Source organism: Perna viridis, chromosome 6 (assembly GCF_037379345.1).
Source record: "Perna viridis isolate PV_CMFRI_1.1 ecotype Kerala chromosome 6, ASM3737934v1, whole genome shotgun sequence".
Classification (NCBI taxonomy): Eukaryota; Metazoa; Mollusca; class Bivalvia; order Mytilida; family Mytilidae; genus Perna; species Perna viridis.
This window is the reverse complement of record NC_142450.1, coordinates 6,664,212-6,680,842: the sequence shown is the minus strand read 5'-3', so window position 1 is coordinate 6,680,842 and position 16,631 is coordinate 6,664,212. Positions and strand designations below refer to the sequence as shown.

At 37.5% G+C, this 16,631-nt stretch overlaps 24 non-coding genes across 24 annotated transcripts; 11 read left to right on the top strand and 13 right to left on the bottom strand.

The window, feature by feature from the left end:
• Positions 1-12: 12 nt before the first annotated feature.
• On the bottom strand, positions 13-126 carry Trnal-caa (transfer RNA leucine (anticodon CAA)). The gene is made up of 2 exons: positions 89-126; positions 13-58 (listed from the first exon to the last, which is right to left on the bottom strand). It is a non-coding gene; the product is annotated as a tRNA-Leu (tRNA).
• A 412-nt stretch (positions 127-538) lies between these two features.
• Trnal-uag (transfer RNA leucine (anticodon UAG)) lies at positions 539-619 on the top strand. Its single transcript has one exon. It is a non-coding gene; the product is annotated as a tRNA-Leu (tRNA).
• A 480-nt stretch (positions 620-1,099) lies between these two features.
• Positions 1,100-1,213, bottom strand: Trnal-caa (transfer RNA leucine (anticodon CAA)). Its single transcript has 2 exons — positions 1,176-1,213; positions 1,100-1,145 (listed from the first exon to the last, which is right to left on the bottom strand). It is a non-coding gene; the product is annotated as a tRNA-Leu (tRNA).
• Positions 1,214-3,649: 2,436 nt separating this feature from the next.
• Positions 3,650-3,763, bottom strand: Trnal-caa (transfer RNA leucine (anticodon CAA)). The gene is made up of 2 exons: positions 3,726-3,763; positions 3,650-3,695 (listed from the first exon to the last, which is right to left on the bottom strand). It is a non-coding gene; the product is annotated as a tRNA-Leu (tRNA).
• Positions 3,764-4,175: 412 nt separating this feature from the next.
• On the top strand, positions 4,176-4,256 carry Trnal-uag (transfer RNA leucine (anticodon UAG)). Its single transcript has one exon. It is a non-coding gene; the product is annotated as a tRNA-Leu (tRNA).
• Positions 4,257-4,736: 480 nt separating this feature from the next.
• On the bottom strand, positions 4,737-4,850 carry Trnal-caa (transfer RNA leucine (anticodon CAA)). The gene is made up of 2 exons: positions 4,813-4,850; positions 4,737-4,782 (listed from the first exon to the last, which is right to left on the bottom strand). It is a non-coding gene; the product is annotated as a tRNA-Leu (tRNA).
• Positions 4,851-5,262: 412 nt separating this feature from the next.
• On the top strand, positions 5,263-5,343 carry Trnal-uag (transfer RNA leucine (anticodon UAG)). The gene has a single exon. It is a non-coding gene; the product is annotated as a tRNA-Leu (tRNA).
• Positions 5,344-5,823: 480 nt separating this feature from the next.
• On the bottom strand, positions 5,824-5,937 carry Trnal-caa (transfer RNA leucine (anticodon CAA)). The gene is made up of 2 exons: positions 5,900-5,937; positions 5,824-5,869 (listed from the first exon to the last, which is right to left on the bottom strand). It is a non-coding gene; the product is annotated as a tRNA-Leu (tRNA).
• A 411-nt stretch (positions 5,938-6,348) lies between these two features.
• Trnal-uag (transfer RNA leucine (anticodon UAG)) lies at positions 6,349-6,429 on the top strand. Its single transcript has one exon. It is a non-coding gene; the product is annotated as a tRNA-Leu (tRNA).
• A 480-nt stretch (positions 6,430-6,909) lies between these two features.
• On the bottom strand, positions 6,910-7,023 carry Trnal-caa (transfer RNA leucine (anticodon CAA)). The gene is made up of 2 exons: positions 6,986-7,023; positions 6,910-6,955 (listed from the first exon to the last, which is right to left on the bottom strand). It is a non-coding gene; the product is annotated as a tRNA-Leu (tRNA).
• Positions 7,024-7,435: 412 nt separating this feature from the next.
• Trnal-uag (transfer RNA leucine (anticodon UAG)) lies at positions 7,436-7,516 on the top strand. Its single transcript has one exon. It is a non-coding gene; the product is annotated as a tRNA-Leu (tRNA).
• A 480-nt stretch (positions 7,517-7,996) lies between these two features.
• Trnal-caa (transfer RNA leucine (anticodon CAA)) lies at positions 7,997-8,110 on the bottom strand. The gene is made up of 2 exons: positions 8,073-8,110; positions 7,997-8,042 (listed from the first exon to the last, which is right to left on the bottom strand). It is a non-coding gene; the product is annotated as a tRNA-Leu (tRNA).
• A 412-nt stretch (positions 8,111-8,522) lies between these two features.
• On the top strand, positions 8,523-8,603 carry Trnal-uag (transfer RNA leucine (anticodon UAG)). Its single transcript has one exon. It is a non-coding gene; the product is annotated as a tRNA-Leu (tRNA).
• A 480-nt stretch (positions 8,604-9,083) lies between these two features.
• Trnal-caa (transfer RNA leucine (anticodon CAA)) lies at positions 9,084-9,197 on the bottom strand. Its single transcript has 2 exons — positions 9,160-9,197; positions 9,084-9,129 (listed from the first exon to the last, which is right to left on the bottom strand). It is a non-coding gene; the product is annotated as a tRNA-Leu (tRNA).
• Positions 9,198-9,609: 412 nt separating this feature from the next.
• Trnal-uag (transfer RNA leucine (anticodon UAG)) lies at positions 9,610-9,690 on the top strand. Its single transcript has one exon. It is a non-coding gene; the product is annotated as a tRNA-Leu (tRNA).
• Positions 9,691-10,170: 480 nt separating this feature from the next.
• Positions 10,171-10,284, bottom strand: Trnal-caa (transfer RNA leucine (anticodon CAA)). The gene is made up of 2 exons: positions 10,247-10,284; positions 10,171-10,216 (listed from the first exon to the last, which is right to left on the bottom strand). It is a non-coding gene; the product is annotated as a tRNA-Leu (tRNA).
• A 412-nt stretch (positions 10,285-10,696) lies between these two features.
• On the top strand, positions 10,697-10,777 carry Trnal-uag (transfer RNA leucine (anticodon UAG)). Its single transcript has one exon. It is a non-coding gene; the product is annotated as a tRNA-Leu (tRNA).
• A 480-nt stretch (positions 10,778-11,257) lies between these two features.
• Trnal-caa (transfer RNA leucine (anticodon CAA)) lies at positions 11,258-11,371 on the bottom strand. Its single transcript has 2 exons — positions 11,334-11,371; positions 11,258-11,303 (listed from the first exon to the last, which is right to left on the bottom strand). It is a non-coding gene; the product is annotated as a tRNA-Leu (tRNA).
• A 412-nt stretch (positions 11,372-11,783) lies between these two features.
• On the top strand, positions 11,784-11,864 carry Trnal-uag (transfer RNA leucine (anticodon UAG)). Its single transcript has one exon. It is a non-coding gene; the product is annotated as a tRNA-Leu (tRNA).
• A 480-nt stretch (positions 11,865-12,344) lies between these two features.
• On the bottom strand, positions 12,345-12,458 carry Trnal-caa (transfer RNA leucine (anticodon CAA)). Its single transcript has 2 exons — positions 12,421-12,458; positions 12,345-12,390 (listed from the first exon to the last, which is right to left on the bottom strand). It is a non-coding gene; the product is annotated as a tRNA-Leu (tRNA).
• A 412-nt stretch (positions 12,459-12,870) lies between these two features.
• Trnal-uag (transfer RNA leucine (anticodon UAG)) lies at positions 12,871-12,951 on the top strand. Its single transcript has one exon. It is a non-coding gene; the product is annotated as a tRNA-Leu (tRNA).
• A 480-nt stretch (positions 12,952-13,431) lies between these two features.
• Positions 13,432-13,545, bottom strand: Trnal-caa (transfer RNA leucine (anticodon CAA)). Its single transcript has 2 exons — positions 13,508-13,545; positions 13,432-13,477 (listed from the first exon to the last, which is right to left on the bottom strand). It is a non-coding gene; the product is annotated as a tRNA-Leu (tRNA).
• A 2,439-nt stretch (positions 13,546-15,984) lies between these two features.
• Positions 15,985-16,098, bottom strand: Trnal-caa (transfer RNA leucine (anticodon CAA)). The gene is made up of 2 exons: positions 16,061-16,098; positions 15,985-16,030 (listed from the first exon to the last, which is right to left on the bottom strand). It is a non-coding gene; the product is annotated as a tRNA-Leu (tRNA).
• Positions 16,099-16,510: 412 nt separating this feature from the next.
• Positions 16,511-16,591, top strand: Trnal-uag (transfer RNA leucine (anticodon UAG)). Its single transcript has one exon. It is a non-coding gene; the product is annotated as a tRNA-Leu (tRNA).
• Positions 16,592-16,631: the final 40 nt, after the last annotated feature.

Below are 16,631 nucleotides of genomic sequence, written 5' to 3'. Positions count from 1 at the left end.
ACAAAAACACAGTGTCAGGTGTGGGATTCGAACCCACGCCCACATTCGTGGACCAGAACACTCATCCTCACTGAAGGAAGGTATTACCCTTGAGTCTGGCGCCTTAGACCACTCGGCCAACCTGACTTATCATAATCAATCCAAATTTATGTATAAGTACTCCATCGGTTACATATTGGTTCACTGCAACGGGGAGATGTAAATGTTCACGTGTTTGGTCATCAAGATGAAAATAAATAAATTGCCGGAGAAGAAAGTTTGGAAATGAACTTTCAAATGTTCAAAGAAGAGTAATCGTACTTTCTCTCCTCTCTAGACCAGAGACGGCAAGAGAGGAAAATGGTAACTATTCATTTGTATCTTGGTCGTACGGCGTGTACACGACTTGTATCGTTCGAGTCCGTGTTTTCTCTCGACATTATTGACCCATTTCAAACAATTATCGATATTGACGACTACTTAACCCCGACAGTGCATCACAGTTTGCCATAGACTATATATGTATAAATATAGAAAATTTCTGACATTTAGACATCTAGGTAGCGTGGCCGAGCGGTCTAAGGCGCTGGTTTTAGGCACCAGTCTCATTGAGGCGTGGGTTCGAATCCCACCGCTGCCAATGATATTTTTCTTTTACTGACATTATTATCTGTCGACGCGGTCGTCCGGAGTACCACCCTACGTATTGATGTTACAGTCTTACGATCGGTTATTTGTGGTATATTACATCGGAACAGGACATACGTTAATATGCACAGAATGTTTTATCAGACCCGGCTAGACAAGTCTTTATTTCCATGTTGAAGACGGAATGACATTTATCTGGCAACATACTTTTCTTCCTTTGGTACATACATATGTGAAAATTAATATCAACAGCCAATGGTTCACTTCAATAGAGAAAGTAAGAGCAAAAACCGAAAGCTCGAGTCCAACAGTACAAATGAATAATAATAACACGCCAGAATAATTTCATTTCTTGAGAAAATTGTGTACAGACTGGCCTGAAAAGTCATTATTCGTCAATGTTATTTTTTCTTGATAACTGTTCACTGAGTTATCATTATACATATATAAAATTCATACGACAAAAACACAGTGTCAGGTGTGGGATTCGAACCCACGCCCACATTCGTGGACCAGAACACTCATCCTCACTGAAGGAAGGTATTACCCTTGAGTCTGGCGCCTTAGACCACTCGGCCAACCTGACTTATCATAATCAATCCAAATTTATGTATAAGTACTCCATCGGTTACATATTGGTTCACTGCAACGGGGAGATGTAAATGTTCACGTGTTTGGTCATCAAGATGAAAATAAATAAATTGCCGGAGAAGAAAGTTTGGAAATGAACTTTCAAATGTTCAAAGAAGATTAATCGTACTTTCTCTCCTCTCTAGATCAGAGACGGCAAGAGAGGAAAATGATAACTATTCATTTGTATCTTGGTCGTACGGCGTGTACACGACTTGTATCGTTCGAGTCCGTGTTTTCTCTCGACATTATTGACCCATTTCAAACAATTATCGATATTGACGACTACTTAACCCCGACAGTGCATCACAGTTTGCCATAGACTATACATGTATAAATATTGAACGTTTCTGACATTTAGACATCTAGGTAGCGTGGCCGAGCGGTCTAAGGCGCTGGTTTGTGGGATTTGTGGGATTCTAAATCTCATTTAGTACAATATGCAACTATTACTGGTATGAAACAAGATGGTGGCTTGAATTTTCAAGATATATATTTAAAAATGTTATCATTTAGATTAAAATTTTTAGGGAGATTTTTAAATCCTGAATGCAATTGTATTTGGAAAAGTACCTTTAGCTATTTTTTGAGAAGAGTGCATTGTATGAATCTTTCGAGGTCAGTTCTATTTTTGTTTTTAAACAAAAAGGATTTATTATGTTTACCGCATGTGTACAGAGAAATGTTGGAAGCATGGCAGTGTATTAGAAAAGATATAACTTTTAATATAGGAGACTCTGATGTTTATAATCAACCACTGTTTTATAATAGTTCTAAGTTTGTGTCTGGTAAAGAATGGGAATATTTCATAAAAGCTGGTATTGTTCAAATTAAAGATATTTCATATGAAGCTATACCTGGATTTTTGCCAGTTCATGCAATTTTTGATATGATGAGAGAAAAAGAAATAGATGTTACTTTTAACATTGTCAGAAAATTGTATATGTTATTATTGAATCACATTCCTGTCGAGTGGAAAGAAGTTATTTTGACAAAATGTAATGTGAAAAATGATGATCTGTCTCAATTCTATGTTCAGTTTGACAATAAAGTATGTGACATGTCGTTGTGTAAAACAAAAAGATTTTATACGTTACTGTTACAAAAGTGTTTTATTAAACCTAAATGTTATGAATTTTGGTGTGAACAATGTGATATTCATGAAAGTGATTTCTGTTTTGTTTGGAAACAGATACATAGTTTCTGGAAACCATCTGAATGTATTGATCTAGATTACAAGTTATGTCACAATAAGATTTTTACTAATGTTAAACTATGTAAAATAGGAATAATAGACAGCAATGTGTGTCAAAACTGTGACTGTGAAGAGGAAACTTTATTTCATATTTTTCTAACATGTGACATACTTGTTAACTTTCATGATTTCGTATTTGATATTTTAGAGACACTATTTGTACAATCAGAGGTGAACTTAATACAGGAACATACTTATATGACGTTATTTTTGTTGGGTGTATCATCCAGTGTAAAGGGTGTAAATGTTCACTTTGTTAATTTTTTGCTGTCTATTGGAAGACTGTGTATAATGAAACAAAGACAAATGTTCAAAAATGGTACACGAAGTATTAACCTAATTGCATATTTCAAATACACACTGAGACATTACATTGGTTATTTTTATATGTATTGTAAATCTACAAACAGACTTTCAGTCTTTCATAAAAAGTTCTTGAGAGACAATCCCATTGTGATGTTAGAAGAAGATGTGTTGTTATTCAAACTGTGATAAATTGTATAGTCTTCAATTGTATAATATTATGATTTTATAGACATTGTGATTTGCATTGTTATATAGTATTGTTTTATTCAATAAAGATAAAAAAAAAAAAATAAGGCGCTGGTTTTAGGCACCAGTCTCATTGAGGCGTGGGTTCGAATCCCACCGCTGCCAATGATATTTTTCTTTTACTGACATTATTATCTGTCGACGCGGTTGTCCGGAGTACCACCCTACGTATTGATGTTACAGTCTTACGATCGGTTATTTGTGGTATATTACATCGGAACAGGACATACGTTAATATGCACAGAATGTTTTATCAGACCCGGCTAGACAAGTCTTTATTTCCATGTTGAAGACGGAATGACATTTATCTGGCAACATACTTTTCTTCCTTTGGTACATACATATGTGAAAATTAATATCAACAGCCAATGGTTCACTTCAATAGAGAAAGTAAGAGCAAAAACCGAAAGCTCGAGTCCAACAGTACAAATGAATAATAATAACACGCCAGAATAATTTCATTTCTTGAGAAAATTGTGTACAGACTGGCCTGAAAAGTCATTATTCGTCAATCTTATTTTCTCTTGATAACTGTTCACTGAGTTATCATTATACATATATAAAATTCATACGACAAAAACATAGTGTCAGGTGTGGGATTCGAACCCACGCCCACATTCGTGGACCAGAACACTCATCCTCACTGAAGGAAGGTATTACCCTTGAGTCTGGCGCCTTAGACCACTCGGCCAACCTGACTTATCATAATCAATCCAAATTTATGTATAAGTACTCCATCGGTTACATATTGGTTCACTGCAACGGGGAGATGTAAATGTTCACGTGTTTGGTCATCAAGATGAAAATAAATAAATTGCCGGAGAAGAAAGTTTGGAAATGAACTTTCAAATGTTCAAAGAAGAGTAATCGTACTTTCTCTCCTCTCTAGACCAGAGACGGCAAGAGAGGAAAATGGTAACTATTCATTTGTATCTTGGTCGTACGGCGTGTACACGACTTGTATCGTTCGAGTCCGTGTTTTCTCTCGACATTATTGACCCATTTCAAACAATTATCGATATTGACGACTACTTAACCCCGACAGTGCATCACAGTTTGCCATAGACTATATATGTATAAATATTGAAAATTTCTGACATTTAGACATCTAGGTAGCGTGGCCGAGCGGTCTAAGGCGCTGGTTTTAGGCACCAGTCTCATTGAGGCGTGGGTTCGAATCCCACCGCTGCCAATGATATTTTTCTTTTACTGACATTATTATCTGTCGACGCGGTCGTCCGGAGTACCACCCTACGTATTGATGTTACAGTCTTACGATCGGTTATTTGTGGTATATTACATCGGAACAGGACATACGTTAATATGCACAGAATGTTTTATCAGACCCGGCTAGACAAGTCTTTATTTCCATGTTGAAGACGGAATGACATTTATCTGGCAACATACTTTTCTTCCTTTGGTACATACATATGTGAAAATTAATATCAACAGCCAATGGTTCACTTCAATAGAGAAAGTAAGAGCAAAAACCGAAAGCTCGAGTCCAACAGTACAAATGAATAATAATAACACGCCAGAATAATTTCATTTCTTGAGAAAATTGTGTACAGACTGGCCTGAAAAGTCATTATTCGTCAATCTTATTTTCTCTTGATAACTGTTCACTGAGTTATCATTATACATATATAAAATTCATACGACAAAAACATAGTGTCAGGTGTGGGATTCGAACCCACGCCCACATTCGTGGACCAGAACACTCATCCTCACTGAAGGAAGGTATTACCCTTGAGTCTGGCGCCTTAGACCACTCGGCCAACCTGACTTATCATAATCAATCCAAATTTATGTATAAGTACTCCATCGGTTACATATTGGTTCACTGCAACGGGGAGATGTAAATGTTCACGTGTTTGGTCATCAAGATGAAAATAAATAAATTGCCGGAGAAGAAAGTTTGGAAATGAACTTTCAAATGTTCAAAGAAGAGTAATCGTACTTTCTCTCCTCTCTAGACCAGAGACGGCAAGAGAGGAAAATGGTAACTATTCATTTGTATCTTGGTCGTACGGCGTGTACACGACTTGTATCGTTCGAGTCCGTGTTTTCTCTCGACATTATTGACCCATTTCAAACAATTATCGATATTGACGACTACTTAACCCCGACAGTGCATCACAGTTTGCCATAGACTATATATGTATAAATATAGAAAATTTCTGACATTTAGACATCTAGGTAGCGTGGCCGAGCGGTCTAAGGCGCTGGTTTTAGGCACCAGTCTCATTGAGGCGTGGGTTCGAATCCCACCGCTGCCAATGATATTTTTCTTTTACTGACATTATTATCTGTCGACGCGGTCGTCCGGAGTACCACCCTACGTATTGATGTTACAGTCTTACGATCGGTTATTTGTGGTATATTACATCGGAACAGGACATACGTTAATATGCACAGAATGTTTTATCAGACCCGGCTAGACAAGTCTTTATTTCCATGTTGAAGACGGAATGACATTTATCTGGCAACATACTTTTCTTCCTTTGGTACATACATATGTGAAAATTAATATCAACAGCCAATGGTTCACTTCAATAGAGAAAGTAAGAGCAAAAACCGAAAGCTCGAGTCCAACAGTACAAATGAATAATAATAACACGCCAGAATAATTTCATTTCTTGAGAAAATTGTGTACAGACTGGCCTGAAAAGTCATTATTCGTCAATCTTATTTTTTCTTGATAACTGTTCACTGAGTTATCATTATACATATATAAAATTCATACGACGAAAACACAGTGTCAGGTGTGGGATTCGAACCCACGCCCACATTCGTGGACCAGAACACTCATCCTCACTGAAGGAAGGTATTACCCTTGAGTCTGGCGCCTTAGACCACTCGGCCAACCTGACTTATCATAATCAATCTAAATTTATGTATAAGTACTCCATCGGTTACATTTGGTTCACTGCAACGGGGAGATGTAAATGTTCACGTGTTTGGTCATCAAGATGAAAATAAATAAATTGCCGGAGAAGAAAGTTTGGAAATGAACTTTCAAATGTTCAAAGAAGATTAATCGTACTTTCTCTCCTCTCTAGATCAGAGACGGCAAGAGAGGAAAATGGTAACTATTCATTTGTATCTTGGTCGTACGGCGTGTACACGACTTGTATCGTTCGAGTCCGTGTTTTCTCTCGACATTATTGACCCATTTCAAACAATTATCGATATTGACGACTACTTAACCCCGACAGTGCATCACAGTTTGCCATAGACTATATATGTATAAATATTGAAAATTTCTGGCATTTAGATATCTAGGTAGCGTGGCCGAGCGGTCTAAGGCGCTGGTTTTAGGCACCAGTCTCATTGAGGCGTGGGTTCGAATCCCACCGCTGCCAATGATATTTTTCTTTTACTGACATTATTATCTGTCGACGCGGTCGTCCGGAGTACCACCCTACGTATTGATGTTACAGTCTTACGATCGGTTATTTGTGGTATATTACATCGGAACAGGACATACGTTAATATGCACAGAATGTTTTATCAGACCCGGCTAGACAAGTCTTTATTTCCATGTTGAAGACGGAATGACATTTATCTGGCAACATACTTTTCTTCCTTTGGTACATACATATGTGAAAATTAATATCAACAGCCAATGGTTCACTTCAATAGAGAAAGTAAGATCAAAAACCGAAAGCTCGAGTCCAACAGTACAAATGAATAATAATAACACGCCAGAATAATTTCATTTCTTGAGAAAATTGTGTACAGACTGGCCTGAAAAGTCATTATTCGTCAATCTTATTTTTTCTTGATAACTGTTCACTGAGTTATCATTATACATATATAAAATTCATACGACGAAAACACAGTGTCAGGTGTGGGATTCGAACCCACGCCCACATTCGTGGACCAGAACACTCATCCTCACTGAAGGAAGGTATTACCCTTGAGTCTGGCGCCTTAGACCACTCGGCCAACCTGACTTATCATAATCAATCTAAATTTATGTATAAGTACTCCATCGGTTACATATTGGTTCACTGCAACGGGGAGATGTAAATGTTCACGTGTTTGGTCATCAAGATGAAAATAAATAAATTGCCGGAGAAGAAAGTTTGGAAATGAACTTTCAAATGTTCAAAGAAGATTAATCGTACTTTCTCTCCTCTCTAGATCAGAGACGGCAAGAGAGGAAAATGGTAACTATTCATTTGTATCTTGGTCGTACGGCGTGTACACGACTTGTATCGTTCGAGTCCGTGTTTTCTCTCGACATTATTGACCCATTTCAAACAATTATCGATATTGACGACTACTTAACCCCGACAGTGCATCACAGTTTGCCATAGACTATATATGTATAAATATTGAAAATTTCTGACATTTAGATATCTAGGTAGCGTGGCCGAGCGGTCTAAGGCGCTGGTTTTAGGCACCAGTCTCATTGAGGCGTGGGTTCGAATCCCACCGCTGCCAATGATATTTTTCTTTTACTGACATTATTATCTGTCGACGCGGTCGTCCGGAGTACCACCCTACGTATTGATGTTACAGTCTTACGATCGGTTATTTGTGGTATATTACATCGGAACAGGACATACGTTAATATGCACAGAATGTTTTATCAGACCCGGCTAGACAAGTCTTTATTTCCATGTTGAAGACGGAATGACATTTATCTGGCAACATACTTTTCTTCCTTTGGTACATACATATGTGAAAATTAATATCAACAGCCAATGGTTCACTTCAATAGAGAAAGTAAGATCAAAAACCGAAAGCTCGAGTCCAACAGTACAAATGAATAATAATAACACGCCAGAATAATTTCATTTCTTGAGAAAATTGTGTACAGACTGGCCTGAAAAGTCATTATTCGTCAATCTTATTTTTTCTTGATAACTGTTCACTGAGTTATCATTATACATATATAAAATTCATACGACGAAAACACAGTGTCAGGTGTGGGATTCGAACCCACGCCCACATTCGTGGACCAGAACACTCATCCTCACTGAAGGAAGGTATTACCCTTGAGTCTGGCGCCTTAGACCACTCGGCCAACCTGACTTATCATAATCAATCTAAATTTATGTATAAGTACTCCATCGGTTACATATTGATTCACTGCAACGGGGAGATGTAAATGTTCACGTGTTTGGTCATCAAGATGAAAATAAATAAATTGCCGGAGAAGAAAGTTTGGAAATGAACTTTCAAATGTTCAAAGAAGATTAATCGTACTTTCTCTCCTCTCTAGATCAGAGACGGCAAGAGAGGAAAATGGTAACTATTCATTTGTATCTTGGTCGTACGGCGTGTACACGACTTGTATCGTTCGAGTCCGTGTTTTCTCTCGACATTATTGACCCATTTCAAACAATTATCGATATTGACGACTACTTAACCCCGACAGTGCATCACAGTTTGCCATAGACTATATATGTATAAATATAGAAAATTTCTGACATTTAGACATCTAGGTAGCGTGGCCGAGCGGTCTAAGGCGCTGGTTTTAGGCACCAGTCTCATTGAGGCGTGGGTTCGAATCCCACCGCTGCCAATGATATTTTTCTTTTACTGACATTATTATCTGTCGACGCGGTCGTCCGGAGTACCACCCTACGTATTGATGTTACAGTCTTACGATCGGTTATTTGTGGTATATTACATCGGAACAGGACATACGTTAATATGCACAGAATGTTTTATCAGACCCGGCTAGACAAGTCTTTATTTCCATGTTGAAGACGGAATGACATTTATCTGGCAACATACTTTTCTTCCTTTGGTACATACATATGTGAAAATTAATATCAACAGCCAATGGTTCACTTCAATAGAGAAAGTAAGATCAAAAACCGAAAGCTCGAGTCCAACAGTACAAATGAATAATAATAACACGCCAGAATAATTTCATTTCTTGAGAAAATTGTGTACAGACTGGCCTGAAAAGTCATTATTCGTCAATCTTATTTTTTCTTGATAACTGTTCACTGAGTTATCATTATACATATATAAAATTCATACGACGAAAACACAGTGTCAGGTGTGGGATTCGAACCCACGCCCACATTCGTGGACCAGAACACTCATCCTCACTGAAGGAAGGTATTACCCTTGAGTCTGGCGCCTTAGACCACTCGGCCAACCTGACTTATCATAATCAATCTAAATTTATGTATAAGTACTCCATCGGTTACATATTGGTTCACTGCAACGGGGAGATGTAAATGTTCACGTGTTTGGTCATCAAGATGAAAATAAATAAATTGCCGGAGAAGAAAGTTTGGAAATGAACTTTCAAATGTTCAAAGAAGATTAATCGTACTTTCTCTCCTCTCTAGATCAGAGACGGCAAGAGAGGAAAATGGTAACTATTCATTTGTATCTTGGTCGTACGGCGTGTACACGACTTGTATCGTTCGAGTCCGTGTTTTCTCTCGACATTATTGACCCATTTCAAACAATTATCGATATTGACGACTACTTAACCCCGACAGTGCATCACAGTTTGCCATAGACTATATATGTATAAATATTGAAAATTTCTGACATTTAGATATCTAGGTAGCGTGGCCGAGCGGTCTAAGGCGCTGGTTTTAGGCACCAGTCTCATTGAGGCGTGGGTTCGAATCCCACCGCTGCCAATGATATTTTTCTTTTACTGACATTATTATCTGTCGACGCGGTCGTCCGGAGTACCACCCTACGTATTGATGTTACAGTCTTACGATCGGTTATTTGTGGTATATTACATCGGAACAGGACATACGTTAATATGCACAGAATGTTTTATCAGACCCGGCTAGACAAGTCTTTATTTCCATGTTGAAGACGGAATGACATTTATCTGGCAACATACTTTTCTTCCTTTGGTACATACATATGTGAAAATTAATATCAACAGCCAATGGTTCACTTCAATAGAGAAAGTAAGATCAAAAACCGAAAGCTCGAGTCCAACAGTACAAATGAATAATAATAACACGCCAGAATAATTTCATTTCTTGAGAAAATTGTGTACAGACTGGCCTGAAAAGTCATTATTCGTCAATCTTATTTTTTCTTGATAACTGTTCACTGAGTTATCATTATACATATATAAAATTCATACGACGAAAACACAGTGTCAGGTGTGGGATTCGAACCCACGCCCACATTCGTGGACCAGAACACTCATCCTCACTGAAGGAAGGTATTACCCTTGAGTCTGGCGCCTTAGACCACTCGGCCAACCTGACTTATCATAATCAATCTAAATTTATGTATAAGTACTCCATCGGTTACATATTGATTCACTGCAACGGGGAGATGTAAATGTTCACGTGTTTGGTCATCAAGATGAAAATAAATAAATTGCCGGAGAAGAAAGTTTGGAAATGAACTTTCAAATGTTCAAAGAAGATTAATCGTACTTTCTCTCCTCTCTAGATCAGAGACGGCAAGAGAGGAAAATGGTAACTATTCATTTGTATCTTGGTCGTACGGCGTGTACACGACTTGTATCGTTCGAGTCCGTGTTTTCTCTCGACATTATTGACCCATTTCAAACAATTATCGATATTGACGACTACTTAACCCCGACAGTGCATCACAGTTTGCCATAGACTATATATGTATAAATATAGAAAATTTCTGACATTTAGACATCTAGGTAGCGTGGCCGAGCGGTCTAAGGCGCTGGTTTTAGGCACCAGTCTCATTGAGGCGTGGGTTCGAATCCCACCGCTGCCAATGATATTTTTCTTTTACTGACATTATTATCTGTCGACGCGGTCGTCCGGAGTACCACCCTACGTATTGATGTTACAGTCTTACGATCGGTTATTTGTGGTATATTACATCGGAACAGGACATACGTTAATATGCACAGAATGTTTTATCAGACCCGGCTAGACAAGTCTTTATTTCCATGTTGAAGACGGAATGACATTTATCTGGCAACATACTTTTCTTCCTTTGGTACATACATATGTGAAAATTAATATCAACAGCCAATGGTTCACTTCAATAGAGAAAGTAAGAGCAAAAACCGAAAGCTCGAGTCCAACAGTACAAATGAATAATAATAACACGCCAGAATAATTTCATTTCTTGAGAAAATTGTGTACAGACTGGCCTGAAAAGTCATTATTCGTCAATCTTATTTTTTCTTGATAACTGTTCACTGAGTTATCATTATACATATATAAAATTCATACGACAAAAACACAGTGTCAGGTGTGGGATTCGAACCCACGCCCACATTCGTGGACCAGAACACTCATCCTCACTGAAGGAAGGTATTACCCTTGAGTCTGGCGCCTTAGACCACTCGGCCAACCTGACTTATCATAATCAATCCAAATTTATGTATAAGTACTCCATCGGTTACATATTGGTTCACTGCAACGGGGAGATGTAAATGTTCACGTGTTTGGTCATCAAGATGAAAATAAATAAATTGCCGGAGAAGAAAGTTTGGAAATGAACTTTCAAATGTTCAAAGAAGATTAATCGTACTTTCTCTCCTCTCTAGATCAGAGACGGCAAGAGAGGAAAATGATAACTATTCATTTGTATCTTGGTCGTACGGCGTGTACACGACTTGTATCGTTCGAGTCCGTGTTTTCTCTCGACATTATTGACCCATTTCAAACAATTATCGATATTGACGACTACTTAACCCCGACAGTGCATCACAGTTTGCCATAGACTATACATGTATAAATATTGAACGTTTCTGACATTTAGACATCTAGGTAGCGTGGCCGAGCGGTCTAAGGCGCTGGTTTTAGGCACCAGTCTCATTGAGGCGTGGGTTCGAATCCCACCGCTGCCAATGATATTTTTCTTTTACTGACATTATTATCTGTCGACGCGGTCGTCCGGAGTACCACCCTACGTATTGATGTTACAGTCTTACGATCGGTTATTTGTGGTATATTACATCGGAACAGGACATACGTTAATATGCACAGAATGTTTTATCAGACCCGGCTAGACAAGTCTTTATTTCCATGTTGAAGACGGAATGACATTTATCTGGCAACATACTTTTCTTCCTTTGGTACATACATATGTGAAAATTAATATCAACAGCCAATGGTTCACTTCAATAGAGAAAGTAAGAGCAAAAACCGAAAGCTCGAGTCCAACAGTACAAATGAATAATAATAACACGCCAGAATAATTTCATTTCTTGAGAAAATTGTGTACAGACTGGCCTGAAAAGTCATTATTCGTCAATCTTATTTTTTCTTGATAACTGTTCACTGAGTTATCATTATACATATATAAAATTCATACGACAAAAACATAGTGTCAGGTGTGGGATTCGAACCCACGCCCACATTCGTGGACCAGAACACTCATCCTCACTGAAGGAAGATATTACCCTTGAGTCTGGCGCCTTAGACCACTCGGCCAACCTGACTTATCATAATCAATCCAAATTTATGTATAAGTACTCCATCGGTTACATATTGGTTCACTGCAACGGGGAGATGTAAATGTTCACGTGTTTGGTCATCAAGATGAAAATAAATAAATTGCCGGAGAAGAAAGTTTGGAAATGAACTTTCAAATGTTCAAAGAAGATTAATCGTACTTTCTCTCCTCTCTAGATCAGAGACGGCAAGAGAGGAAAATGATAACTATTCATTTGTATCTTGGTCGTACGGCGTGTACACGACTTGTATCGTTCGAGTCCGTGTTTTCTCTCGACATTATTGACCCATTTCAAACAATTATCGATATTGACGACTACTTAACCCCGACAGTGCATCACAGTTTGCCATAGACTATACATGTATAAATATTGAACGTTTCTGACATTTAGACATCTAGGTAGCGTGGCCGAGCGGTCTAAGGCGCTGGTTTTAGGCACCAGTCTCATTGAGGCGTGGGTTCGAATCCCACCGCTGCCAATGATATTTTTCTTTTACTGACATTATTATCTGTCGACGCGGTCGTCCGGAGTACCACCCTACGTATTGATGTTACAGTCTTACGATCGGTTATTTGTGGTATATTACATCGGAACAGGACATACGTTAATATGCACAGAATGTTTTATCAGACCCGGCTAGACAAGTCTTTATTTCCATGTTGAAGACGGAATGACATTTATCTGGCAACATACTTTTCTTCCTTTGGTACATACATATGTGAAAATTAATATCAACAGCCAATGGTTCACTTCAATAGAGAAAGTAAGAGCAAAAACCGAAAGCTCGAGTCCAACAGTACAAATGAATAATAATAACACGCCAGAATAATTTCATTTCTTGAGAAAATTGTGTACAGACTGGCCTGAAAAGTCATTATTCGTCAATCTTATTTTTTCTTGATAACTGTTCACTGAGTTATCATTATACATATATAAAATTCATACGACAAAAACATAGTGTCAGGTGTGGGATTCGAACCCACGCCCACATTCGTGGACCAGAACACTCATCCTCACTGAAGGAAGATATTACCCTTGAGTCTGGCGCCTTAGACCACTCGGCCAACCTGACTTATCATAATCAATCCAAATTTATGTATAAGTACTCCATCGGTTACATATTGGTTCACTGCAACGGGGAGATGTAAATGTTCACGTGTTTGGTCATCAAGATGAAAATAAATAAATTGCCGGAGAAGAAAGTTTGGAAATGAACTTTCAAATGTTCAAAGAAGATTAATCGTACTTTCTCTCCTCTCTAGATCAGAGACGGCAAGAGAGGAAAATGATAACTATTCATTTGTATCTTGGTCGTACGGCGTGTACACGACTTGTATCGTTCGAGTCCGTGTTTTCTCTCGACATTATTGACCCATTTCAAACAATTATCGATATTGACGACTACTTAACCCCGACAGTGCATCACAGTTTGCCATAGACTATACATGTATAAATATTGAACGTTTCTGACATTTAGACATCTAGGTAGCGTGGCCGAGCGGTCTAAGGCGCTGGTTTGTGGGATTTGTGGGATTCTAAATCTCATTTAGTACAATATGCAACTATTACTGGTATGAAACAAGATGGTGGCTTGAATTTTCAAGATATATATTTAAAAATGTTATCATTTAGATTAAAATTTTTAGGGAGATTTTTAAATCCTGAATGCAATTGTATTTGGAAAAGTACCTTTAGCTATTTTTTGAGAAGAGTGCATTGTATGAATCTTTCGAGGTCAGTTCTATTTTTGTTTTTAAACAAAAAGGATTTATTATGTTTACCGCATGTGTACAGAGAAATGTTGGAAGCATGGCAGTGTATTAGAAAAGATATAACTTTTAATATAGGAGACTCTGATGTTTATAATCAACCACTGTTTTATAATAGTTCTAAGTTTGTGTCTGGTAAAGAATGGGAATATTTCATAAAAGCTGGTATTGTTCAAATTAAAGATATTTCATATGAAGCTATACCTGGATTTTTGCCAGTTCATGCAATTTTTGATATGATGAGAGAAAAAGAAATAGATGTTACTTTTAACATTGTCAGAAAATTGTATATGTTATTATTGAATCACATTCCTGTCGAGTGGAAAGAAGTTATTTTGACAAAATGTAATGTGAAAAATGATGATCTGTCTCAATTCTATGTTCAGTTTGACAATAAAGTATGTGACATGTCGTTGTGTAAAACAAAAAGATTTTATACGTTACTGTTACAAAAGTGTTTTATTAAACCTAAATGTTATGAATTTTGGTGTGAACAATGTGATATTCATGAAAGTGATTTCTGTTTTGTTTGGAAACAGATACATAGTTTCTGGAAACCATCTGAATGTATTGATCTAGATTACAAGTTATGTCACAATAAGATTTTTACTAATGTTAAACTATGTAAAATAGGAATAATAGACAGCAATGTGTGTCAAAACTGTGACTGTGAAGAGGAAACTTTATTTCATATTTTTCTAACATGTGACATACTTGTTAACTTTCATGATTTCGTATTTGATATTTTAGAGACACTATTTGTACAATCAGAGGTGAACTTAATACAGGAACATACTTATATGACGTTATTTTTGTTGGGTGTATCATCCAGTGTAAAGGGTGTAAATGTTCACTTTGTTAATTTTTTGCTGTCTATTGGAAGACTGTGTATAATGAAACAAAGACAAATGTTCAAAAATGGTACACGAAGTATTAACCTAATTGCATATTTCAAATACACACTGAGACATTACATTGGTTATTTTTATATGTATTGTAAATCTACAAACAGACTTTCAGTCTTTCATAAAAAGTTCTTGAGAGACAATCCCATTGTGATGTTAGAAGAAGATGTGTTGTTATTCAAACTGTGATAAATTGTATAGTCTTCAATTGTATAATATTATGATTTTATAGACATTGTGATTTGCATTGTTATATAGTATTGTTTTATTCAATAAAGATAAAAAAAAAAAAAAAATAAGGCGCTGGTTTTAGGCACCAGTCTCATTGAGGCGTGGGTTCGAATCCCACCGCTGCCAATGATATTTTTCTTTTACTGACATTATTATCTGTCGACGCGGTCGTCCGGAGTACCACCCTACGTATTGATGTTACAGTCTTACGATCGGTTATTTGTGGTATATTACATCGGAACAGGACATACGTTAATATGCACAGAATGTTTTATCAGACCCGGCTAGACAAGTCTTTATTTCCATGTTGAAGACGGAATGACATTTATCTGGCAACATACTTTTCTTCCTTTGGTACATACATATGTGAAAATTAATATCAACAGCCAATGGTTCACTTCAATAGAGAAAGTAAGAGCAAAAACCGAAAGCTCGAGTCCAACAGTACAAATGAATAATAATAACACGCCAGAATAATTTCATTTCTTGAGAAAATTGTGTACAGACTGGCCTGAAAAGTCATTATTCGTCAATCTTATTTTCTCTTGATAACTGTTCACTGAGTTATCATTATACATATATAAAATTCATACGACAAAAACATAGTGTCAGGTGTGGGATTCGAACCCACGCCCACATTCGTGGACCAGAACACTCATCCTCACTGAAGGAAGGTATTACCCTTGAGTCTGGCGCCTTAGACCACTCGGCCAACCTGACTTATCATAATCAATCCAAATTTATGTATAAGTACTCCATCGGTTACATATTGGTTCACTGCAACGGGGAGATGTAAATGTTCACGTGTTTGGTCATCAAGATGAAAATAAATAAATTGCCGGAGAAGAAAGTTTGGAAATGAACTTTCAAATGTTCAAAGAAGAGTAATCGTACTTTCTCTCCTCTCTAGACCAGAGACGGCAAGAGAGGAAAATGGTAACTATTCATTTGTATCTTGGTCGTACGGCGTGTACACGACTTGTATCGTTCGAGTCCGTGTTTTCTCTCGACATTATTGACCCATTTCAAACAATTATCGATATTGACGACTACTTAACCCCGACAGTGCATCACAGTTTGCCATAGACTATATATGTATAAATATTGAAAATTTCTGACATTTAGACATCTAGGTAGCGTGGCCGAGCGGTCTAAGGCGCTGGTTTTAGGCACCAGTCTCATTGAGGCGTGGGTTCGAATCCCACCGCTGCCAATGATATTTTTCTTTTACTGACATTATTATCTGTCGACGC